Here is an 11,636-nt window from a genome sequence, read left to right as displayed (position 1 = left end):
TTTGCTTCCTATTTTGTGTCATTCTTTGCTTCCATTTTTGCACCATCATTTGCATCAAGTTTACACTGTATTTTGAATCCAATTTAACGTCTTTTTATGCATCCATTTTGTGTCAGTTTTTGCATCTAGTCTTACGCCAGGTTTTGTATCTAGTCTTACACTAGTTTTTGCTTCTATTTTTGCACCAGCTTTGGTGCCTATCTTTGCACCATGTGTTGAATTTGATTTAGCACCAAATTTTGCATCCATTTTTGTGCCCATTTTTGCATCTTTTTTTGGACCATTTTTTACATCCACATTTACGTTTGATTTGTCTCCATTTTTCCGATCTCATTTTGCACCATATTTTGCGTCATTTGTTTCATCCAATTTTGCATCATTTTTAACACCATCTCTTGCATCTAATGTTACATCATTTTGAGCATCCAAATTTGCATTTATTTTTGCATCTTATGTTGAGTCATGTGTTGTGTCCACCTTTGCATCTTATTTTGTGTCTAATGGTACATTCAATTTAGAGTCATTTTTTACGTCTACTTTTGTATTTGTTTTTGCACCAAGTTTTGCACCCAGTTTTAAGCTATTTTATGCCCCTTTTTGCACCATTTTTTGTGTCTACTTGTGTCCAATGTTGCACCATTATTTACACCGACTTTTTCATCCAATTTTGCATTTTTTTGGTGTCTAGTTTTACATCGTTTTCACCATCCAAATTTGCATCTTTTTTTGCCTCATTTTGTGTCCACATTTGCATATAATTTTGTGTCTGAGTTCGAGCCTAAATTTGCATGTGATTAGGAATCATTTTTTACATCCAATATGGCATCCTTGGTTTCACCTTTTTTCAGCCCCATTTTGCATCTTGTTTTATGTCTTTTCTTACATCTTTTTTTTTCCTTTTTTGCACCCAAGTTTGCATCCCAAATTTACACCATTATTTGCATCATCATTTGGCATATTAATTTGTAATGTTTTTTGCTTCTTTTTAACGCTCAACTTTGCATCTTATTTTACATCTAGTTGTTGTCTTTTTTTGCATCTAATTTGGTGCCCATTTATGTGTCCTTGTTTTTGCCCAATTTGATATCCTTTTGTATGCCATGTTTTGTTCCCTTCTTTGGGTCAACTATTGCACAATTTTTCACTTCTAATTTAAAACACTTTGTATGTCAATTGTTTGCATTTTGTATTAATTCCTAGTTTAACATCCAATTTTACTTTCAATTTTGCATCCATGGTTACATCTGCATTTGACTTCTTATATAGAGTATATTTTTCTTTACATATATGACCCCCTTTATAGATTCATAGTGAAATATATGATAGTTTCTAAATATCATTAAAGCAGATATCACAATTCAAAATCATTTGTAAAGAAATTTAAGAGAAATTGACAACATCCATCCAAAAAAATAACAATGTGTCATTAACAATTTTCAAAACATGTATAAAATAGCAACATAATACTAATAAAATCAGTATTATTTTTAATCAAAACAAGTAAAATTCAAATATGATTAACAAATCAAAATATTTCATGAATATCGTTATTCTACGATAAATTAACAACATACATAAATCAAACTCATCGTATGATTACAAAATCAAAATGTCTCATTGATATAAGGTAAATTCACAACACCCATCTAAACATAACAATGTCATTCTACACAATAATTTCTTCATAAAAAACAATGCATGTGCATGCCTAGCTACCACCACCAAGATCATCCTCATGATCATCTTGACCATCCTCATTACTCTGATCCACATCATCACCAACACCGCAACTATCATCATCATCTCCTCCTTCACCACCATCATCCTCATCCTCATCCTCATCATCTCCTGATATATGTTGAACATAATTTGGATCATCGTCTTGGCAATCATTACCTATAGCATTCTAACAAAAAAAAATCAATATTACATGTTAGTATTACTTACATAACACAACGCATGTTTTTGTTATACAATGTTAACCATAAAATGAGGTAAGATATAATATCTAATAGTACTAAAAAATAAAATGAAAATATGGTTTAAAAGTATATTGGAAATCCAACTAAGATTACATACCATAGAGTCCATCCAAACAACAAATTCAACCCATCTCTTTTGTTGCAGCACCTCCTTTTCCAAATGATTTGGAGGTCTTCCATATTTTAGTTCCTATCAATTAGTAAATAGGGAGAAATTAGATAACAATGACTTTCTTCTAGTACAAAATTTATTAAAAAAATATCACATGTTTAATATACTTACAAAGGTTGTTATCAGTGCTTTTAAACCTTTCTGGCCACTACGATGAGTGACTTTTGTCTTGGTTAACCTCGCCTTGGATGCCTTGTCCTTAAACATAAACCAATTCAATTTATTTTCACACAAATACATGTCTAAGATACTTATAAGTATTAATACATTCTAAATAATGTTTAATGAAAAATTCAATACCCGAATGCTCTCATTGCCGGCTTTTCTTTGTGCATCCAACTTCTCATATGATTTTACAAGTTCTTTCCATACTTTAAAAGGTATGTCAATAGGTCTTTGTTTCAGTCTTTGATCTTGAGGTATTTTTTTAATTTTTCTTGTTTGGTTAAAAAAAACCGAACAAGTAATTCACATCAATGGCATGGGACTCTATGGATATGTGTAAAAAAATGGCTATAAAGAAAACATCCAAAAAACATATGAGCTCTCCCTTTGATGGTCACTTGGGGCATATGGCTGGAAAGGAACAACTCCATTTTCGAAAATCAAGGACAATTCTTTCTCAAAGTCCTTCCTAATATTTGCTCCAAATGTCTTAAAATGAAAAACAAAATTCAAACGTCATCCTTAAACATCTCCCTTAAATATAACATTGGACCATAAATTCTTCACTTTTATTGTTATCGGCTCTGGAATGATTTTTCTATATGCAATTATATAATGAAATATGTGTGCACTAATGAAAAAACATTGAGTTTCATTTTTCATAATCACAAACAATGAAAAAAGAATCACACGCAACTAGCATCATTTTGGAAATTTTATATTTATTAAAAATCTTTAACATGTTTTCCTCCCATATCTCATAAAAAGGTGTGAAATTTTTTATATACTCTCCAATAAGCACTACAACAAAACCAGCGATTTGGAGGTTTTACACTAAGTTTTTCAACATCGAGCTTACTAGGGCTTGCACCACCGGGGTTATTAGTAAGAATCTCATGAGGTTTGCATAGCCATGATTATTAGAATCAAAATAGTAGGATTTGCACTAAAAAACAGTTCATAGAGCTTTCCTGCTGGGGAGAAAATCACAAGTTCAACTTCTGCAGTGCAGAGCACTGAGAGCTCGTAAGCTTTCTTCAGCAATCCACCTACGTTTGGAAAATGTAGCCTGCCTGCTGGCGATGTTCTCAATCCTCTTCCTCTGCATCTTTCCCCTCACTATTCTTGTATGTCCTCTTTCGTTTTTCCCTCCAAACAAACCCTCTCAAATTGAGAAAGCAGAACAACTCACTCGATGAGAATCCGAATCCAATTATCGCTTCTAACAATAACCCAATACGATACCAGAAGTGATTACACAAAACCTCATTGACTCTTCATTTGTTTGGAAAAGAGCCAAGCATATACTTCTGACGATGGTTTCCATCTCAAGTCTGGCTCGCAGGACGTCGCTTAGTCAATTGCGAGAAAAGTTTTCCACCTGCCTGTCACATACGGTTTGTCACACTATATATTAAAATAAGGTTGATCATACTAACAATAAGGTTGTATAGTTTAAAAGGAGGGCTCTCCTGACTGCATTTGGTTGGTTTATAGAAAAGATTGCTGGAATGTGTAATGTGAATGCTCTGCTAACTATTTTTTAAGCATTTGGAAGTATTAAAACCCCCTAGGATAATTAATGTAAGACCTGTTAATTAATGTGTAAAGATGGCTATTGTCCTTGGGCTACCTTAGCTGTTCATGTTTAGTGATCTGTGGTATTATGACTCCTCAAGTCACTATTAAACCATGAGAACCATGCCCAGGCAGACTAGTGTGACATTGTGGATGAGAACCAAAACTAGACTCCTATAACCTCCTTTTTCATCCTTTAAATTGCAGAATTAACTGACTGTTATAGTAATCGTTCTTGAGCACCTGAAGATGTGCACCCTAAATAATAAGAATAATACCTCGTAACATATGAATAGTCCATCCTGTGCATGTAGGATATGCACATGAGGTCCAATAAAATCACTAACCAGAATACCAGGTGTTATAAAAGCCTCTACAGGGTAATTGCAATAGTTCTTCATTTCTTATTACAAGAGTTTCCAATAGATAGGTTTTGAAACAGCTGAACTAGTTCCATAGACATTGGTTACATAAAATTACAAGTTCCAATGCTCGAGGAGAAGTCTTAGCTTACCCATAATCTCCCTACATATACTTGTACAAAATTTGTATTGATCCCACCATATCAGAAGGCCATATACTCTGCCCATTGTTTTCTTCTATCTTTTGTGTTTTTTCAAATATACCATTTCAATTGCTTCACTTGACAACTTTGTTTATTAGACAAACACAATGTCAGGCTTGTCAAATATTAGCTTCTTTTTATAGAGCTCTACCCTTATTTTCTGGCTTACCTCTTCTAGTATTCGAGGTTACGATCTTCATGACATTGTAAAAGAGAAAAAAACGTTTTATTGACTTCTGGTGTTGGAATTGTAGCATCATGCTTTGTTCCCTAAAGCCTTCACAACCTTTTTAGATGTTTGGGGCCTTTCGAGTCCTAAAAAGGATTTTTCCGACTGCTTCCAAGTTCCGTCTGCACAATCCTTGATAGACTTATTTGTTTTTTAGTTATCTGGGTGCACGATAATCCCATTGACATGGTTTTTCATGCTTCTGCTAAATTGTCATCCACAAGTGATGTTTTCCACCAAGAAAAGCATGTGTTATTTTGGGCTTGATGATTAGGCATGGAATAAGGGGCACCGGTTCAGCCTCTCTTCTCGATGCATATTCTGGTAAGAAAATGGGACAAATTTTCTTGTGAATGAAAATTGCAATCCCTGTAGTCTTGAAAATGCAAACCTTGACTATAATGGGGCCTCTAGCTGGAAATAGGGCAATATGTGTTCTCCTTATGCAACATCGACATATCAATGATTTTCAGTTTGCCCGATTCTCAGGTGGGTGATATGAATTCCTTGTATATGGCTGTTGACAATCAAGTGACCCTTGCATATTTACCCCCCATGATGTACATTCAGTTGTAACCTAGCTTGGAGATTAAGCTAATCCAGATCCACATGTTTTTAGCATACATTTGCTAAAGAACCTTTCAACTTGTAGATAATTCACTATATCTCATCCACATGTAGTCAACTTACTGAAGATTAATTAACTTTCACATTCTCTTGTTGAAGAGAATTTGTGCTCGTCCATGCATGAGCTAGATTGGAAATATTCTGGAAAGCTCCTAGTAGTCTCTGTCCATGCATTCTGATTTCTGTCTCATGAAGGTGTCAGATCTGCGTTAGCTATCCAAGACTTCGGTTCATCCTTTGACTTTGTTAAATTCAAACTTTATCTTATAATTTTTAATACTATGTATTGGGAAGTGTTCTCTCTCTGATCTGATTTGTGCAAAACTAAGAAACAGCTATGAGAAATTACTAATTAGCCTAAGGTCACAGCTAATTACTCCTCTGTTTGGACTGTCATTTCTCCAGTCAGGAGGGTGTCCCTCGTGTTCATGCACTTTTAGCACTTGGAAGCATATGCTTGGTTAATATGAGTGATCAGCACAGAAAGTAGTTTTCATTGATATATGTGTAAGCATCCAAGGACACAAGAAACTTATAAGATCAAATAATATGCAAAATCCCAGTCCACGACCACCAAATATGAAAGAAGAAAAGATGGTTGTGCACTTTTAAGTGATAAAAAATCTTCAAAGTATAGGCACTTAGGTCATTCACACTACTGCAACATACAACACTGTTCAACCATCGAATTTGGAGAGCTGTAAAGAAACTGCATGGTCAAACTCCATCACTGTATTAGTCAAAAGATTGTTTGCATCATGGAGATAAAATATGAGAATGATTGCAATAGTATGCACTGCACAGAGATGTAGGCAGCAATGAGAGAAAGGAAGGATGGAAGAGAACGTTGACTGCTCACTGAGAAAACTCTAGAAAATAATGCCATTCAGTGTTCTCTTATAGCTCCCCAAATTCCCAAAGGTGGGTGGCCTATTCATGCAAAATCTAACTGTTGTTGAGTGGCTGAAGTGAGGAAAATGCTGCAAAATTGCCCGATAACAACCATAAATATGGCTTCCACTAAACCATTGCAATAAGTGGCTTGATCTCTTCATAAGTAAACAAAAACTCATGCAATCAGCTATAATTCCATTACTAACTAATTTGTCTCAACAAATAAGAATTCCAAATCAGCTTTCTTGTTCAATAATAAAGTTCCATCTCACATGTAAAGTTGCAAACTAATCAACAGGGTCAACTTTGTCAAAAATACAAAATAAACATTTCCCAAACTTCAAGTTTTCCAAATTTAACAAAGAGGAATTTTAAAATCACCCAAATTAAGTTAGGCAGCTCCTTTGCACCTCCTTTCTAAAAATGGTGCCAAGCCGCCCACTGAAAATAGAACTGGAGTCATGAAAAACCACTTTTAGCTAACTACCAGATGTACCGAAGGAAGGGCACCTAGGATATTCCTGATAGGATTTCCTTATACCTCATAGGCAAACAACCATTGTCCCTTCTATAGATGAGCAGAATAAGTGCTTGGTTCTCTACACTAAATAAAGACAAAGTATAGTACTTATTGCTGAAAAAATAGGATTTAAATCGCGGTTCAATTGCTTGACATTCAGCTGGTCACAGAATTGTAGAGTGCATAATCATAAGTGATGTTGCGAGCCTCATTGCTCAAAGTCTAAGGGTCTTGCGAGCCATAATCACAGCCATGTATGGCATATCTTGTGATTATGGCATTTTATGAGGTCAATTCTTGTGAAGACATTTCAGTTTATAATAAATTTTGAACCTCAACAGAGTTTTGGCAAGACCTGGCTAAGCTAGGACATCAACAACACAGCTGATATGAATGACATAATCTAGCCTCAAGAGTGAGCCTCTTTTGTTTCATCACTCTAACAATCTATGAAGTGGTGGAAAGCATAACAACTTCCCCTTGAATATGACACCTAAACTGAGTACAAATCCTAAATGATGCAGCCCTTGGTGCATGTCTCTCAAAGTATCGATATTTCAAATGTTGAAAGCTCTTGTGCCCATTTGATATGCATTCAATTGCAGTTCCCCTGAAGAAAGAATCTTATAAAGGCGAGGCCATGGCCAATATGTTAGCCATATCCATTGGAGTTGCCATTGCTTGACAACTTTAGTGTGATCAGTCCCACCATGATTCACATGGCCTTCTACTCAACACTGGTTGTTGCTATTGTAAGAGTCTTCAAGCTCGTTGAAATCATAGTATTGATAAGTGTATTCTTTGGGTCTCTGGTTTTCAAATTCTACCTATGTTTTCCTCTCAGTATCATTATTTCAAATGCTGAAAGCTCTAATTCCCATTGCTGTGTATTTGATTGTGGTTTCCCTGAAGAAAGAAGCTTATAAAGGTGAGCCCGAGGCCAATATGTTGGCCATATCCATTGGAGTTACTATTTCAGCTTATGGGGAGGCCAAGATGAATGCATGGGAGGTGATTCTCCAGTTAAGTGCAGTTGCATGTGAGACTACCCAATTGGTTCTCATACAAATTCCACGAACATCAAAAGGGATTAAGTTGAATCCCATCACATCTTTGTTGCTCCTTGTTGCCTTGTTTTTCTCAACACCCCCTGGGCCTTAGTAGAATACCCATTTCTGATAATCAGGGTCTCTTCCTTTGATTTGGATTACATGACATTTCTGCTTGTGCCTTGGCTCTTAATCTTGCAGTGTTTCTTCTGATAGGAAAGACTTCAGCCTTGACTATGAATGTTGCTGGTCTTGTCAAGGACTGGCTGCTCATAACATAATCTTTGTCTGTAATAAATGAAAAGGTTACAGTCATAAACTTGAGTGGGTGTGGACTGGCTTTTCTGGCTGTCTGTTACTATAATCATTTGAAACTTCAAGCTCTCAAGTCCAATGACAACCAACCAAAGTACCTCAGCAGTGCAGCTGATGCCAATGATGAAGGAGAAGGTTTGATAATGACGAGTGGGAGATTCTCAATCAGAGATTCAGAACCAGTAGAGAAAAATCAAACTCAAGCTTCAGGATTAGGTATTTAGATCATTAATATTGTCTTGTGCTAGAGATTACTGTTCTTGGATTGGCTCCTCTATGCCCAGATCTATTTGCAGGGAACAGGCCAGTCATTCACAGTGAAGAAGATAATGACAAGATTAGTGTATAATGATGGACAGGATGGTGCCATGGTGCCAACCTAAATCTCAAGTAAGGAGACATCTGTTCATCAATTTGTCAAGAAGCATGGCCTACAATTCAATTGCTCTAAGCCTATCACTTCTTCCACCTGTCAAATAAATTGTTTCCTGTTTGTTTAGTTGACTATGGTTCCAATAAATATACTATTGTTTGATGTAAAAAGACAAAACAAAACAAAAAATATGGAAAGTTGTGACCCCATTTTCTAACTACAAATTGAAATCGGATTACCATAGTGACCACCTCTGCTTATTGGAATCAAAAAGGGGGTGGGTTATGCACAATCCTCCGTATCATTTGCTATTACCAGAGATAATTAAAGCCACCCTAAACTCAAGTCTTAACTATGCTGATAGGGTGTTTGGGGAGGGGGATCCCTTACCAACCCACTATAATCTGCACAAAAGCATCCTAAGAACATATGCAAAATCAACCCTTCAATGAAATGATCCAAGAATATAGGTACTCAAACATTGATTTTATCAAAGAAAAATACAAGACAGAAAGAAAAGATCATAACAAGGATTAGAAGAGTCTAAGAAAAGTGTTCACTGTCTACAGAGCCAAGTCGAATGCAGAAGAGTTCTTCCTTCAGTTCCCCATCTGAGAAATCAGTTGCATGCCAGACTCAAGTTTTATCACTACCTGCGTGCTCCTGAAGTGACATTGGGGAATGAACTGCAAGGCAAAAAAAAAAAAAAAAAACATAATCCAGATAATAAGGATCAACACAAATTCTCGGCACAGAAAGCCTCTTAAAACTTGGACGTAAGGTAAGCTATTACAATCTCAGGGGGGAAATTACACAAAAAAAAAAAACAAACAAACAAATTTACATACTTAAATGGTTTGCACATATTTTCAATGTCTTGGATTGCCTCATGACCATCCGAACCTTTGTAGTATCCTTGTGCTTAAGAAACTTTACTGTTCCTACACCACGCTCCTTCCATTGATTCCCATCCTTGTCAAACCTGTACAGCTTCGCCTTCCTGCAGGGTCAAACATATAAAAAAGAATGGGAATATTAATAAACAATGAAACTGCATTAGGATCATTTTAAGAGCCCATGGCATCCATTAGAAGTAACGTCCGCAATATCCCACCATATCAAATGCATTCAAAGATAAATTACCAACGACCTATTAAAAACACAGGAGATATTCCTTAACATTACCGAAAAGGATCCCACAAAAAATCTCAATAATAACATCAAACATGTAAGAATACAAATCATCAACTATTTAATAACAAAAGAATGCTCATCCCATACATCCCCATAAAGTACAGAAATGATCAACAGCCTGTTCAAAACATCATAGAAAGTCAACGAAAATAGTTGACAGAAGACCAAAACAGACATATGCCTGAATCATACCACCTCACAACATAAAAAGACAAATCACCCTAATGCCAATAACCAAAAGACAAATTATCAAATAGGCCCAATTCAGTATTCAATGGCTAATCCAAAAACCAAAAAATACGAAACCTCGTATGCTTAACAATAACAAATGACCATCACACCCCCCACTAAACCAGAATAACAGAGAAACCATCATAGATTCTTCAAAGACATTGAAAAAAGGATGGCCTATAGTTCAACAAAATATAAAAAGACTCGTCAAAATACAAAACCCCCAATGATAACAAATAAACCATCAAATGCATCCCCGAAAAAATCTTCATCGGCAGCCTATCAACATAGGAAAACAATTATTACAGACCATAATGAGATCAAAAAATGCTGATCAAAATATCAATGGGACATCAAAACAACAAGAAACTCACAAAATACACAGAAAAGCAAAACCCTAATTACCCGATAAAACAAACCATAGCCCGCTAAATGCATCTACCATAAAGTTTCTTCAGCACCCCATTGAAATGACAAATCCGATCATCATCAACAGGCGAACAAAACATCGAGAACCCGATAAAAACAGATCTTACTAAAAAGGAGAAAAATTAGAAGTAAATAACTGCCCAAATGCATCTTCCTTATAGTCAAGGTCCCATTTATGTGCATAGGAAAAGGGCCCAGAAGAGGCCATGAAAACAACTTTCAATTGAGAAAACAAAATCATGAAATAGCCATGGATTAAGAAATTTACATGTCAAGAAGGACATCCTCCTCTTCTTCGCCCGTGGTGACAGTAACCTCCTCAAGCTTAACAATGGGTGCAACCTGAGCTCCAGTGTCCTCTTCCTTTCCGGCATCATCCTCATTCTCTCTCGAATCGTCATCTACTGCCCGTGTAAGAACAGGATCCTCCTGAGTTCCAGCCATCCCAATACCAGATAGTGCACAGAGGGAGGGCTCGAATGAAATTGATGGATCCAAAATATGCCAGAAACTCGCCCAATATCAGACACGAATGCGAAACCCCGAGGATTTTGGACAAAGGATTTAACTGTGCAAAAATGCTTCGAAGGCAAAGGGCAATGAGGTCGACGGAGAGAAAACACTCTATATAAGGGTTTTTGAGGTCGATGGAGAGAAAACACTCTATATAAGGGTTTTGAAGAGGGAAGGCCGGTAGCTGTTAAAGATTGAGAGTAAAAGTAGCATCGTTAAAGATAATATAATAAATTATTACAGGGATGGTTGGGGGGTTTCAAAGGGAGAGAAGGCCATGGAATAACCCCTAAATCATCTCCAACATGAGAGGCCTACTTCATTCATGTTGTCATGTTGGGACCAGAGGTTGTTGTGCGTTTTTTGTTTTCGCAATTTTGAACTCTTTCCTCGGTGATATATTATTGTGTTTATTGTAATAATAATGGGATGGGGTTAAGGGGTTTGTAAATGAGATAAATATGGAAAAGTAATTAGAAATATTGGTTTTAAAATATTATAATAAGTATTGTTGTGGTTGATCCATGATAAGTTGTAGGGTAGTTGGTTTGTATGGGGTTTAGTTGTTACGAGGTCTTAAGTTCAAATGTCATGGGGAGGGGTTGAGAATGGTAGTCATTTTAGGGGCATCAAAACTATTCTAAGGGGCATCTTCCACTGAGCTTTACACAATCTTCGATGTTGAGGATGAAAATAATATGAATATGCCAAGCTCACTCTACAGCCTAGTATGGTTACAGCCATGTTTGTCCATCATTCCAACGGGCATCTTCCACTGAGCTTTACACAATCCTCAATGT

At 36.2% G+C, this 11,636-nt stretch overlaps 1 pseudogene across 1 annotated transcript; it reads right to left on the bottom strand.

The window, feature by feature from the left end:
* Nucleotides 1-1,517: 1,517 nt before the first annotated feature.
* Nucleotides 1,518-11,008, bottom strand: LOC149205283 (ran-binding protein 1 homolog c-like; annotated as a pseudogene). The gene is made up of 6 exons (XR_016251867.1): nt 10,592-11,008; nt 9,318-9,469; nt 9,030-9,155; nt 2,266-2,352; nt 2,080-2,172; nt 1,518-1,906 (listed from the first exon to the last, which is right to left on the bottom strand). The product of XR_016251867.1 is annotated as a ran-binding protein 1 homolog c-like (transcript).
* Nucleotides 11,009-11,636: the final 628 nt, after the last annotated feature.

This window comes from Pinus tabuliformis, chromosome 1_2 (genome assembly GCF_031772625.1).
Source record: "Pinus tabuliformis cultivar Carrire ecotype Pingquan chromosome 1_2, CPIR1, whole genome shotgun sequence".
Classification (NCBI taxonomy): Eukaryota; Viridiplantae; Streptophyta; class Pinopsida; order Pinales; family Pinaceae; genus Pinus; species Pinus tabuliformis.
Note: the sequence above shows the minus strand (reverse complement) of the source record. Positions and strands in the feature narration are given on the sequence as shown.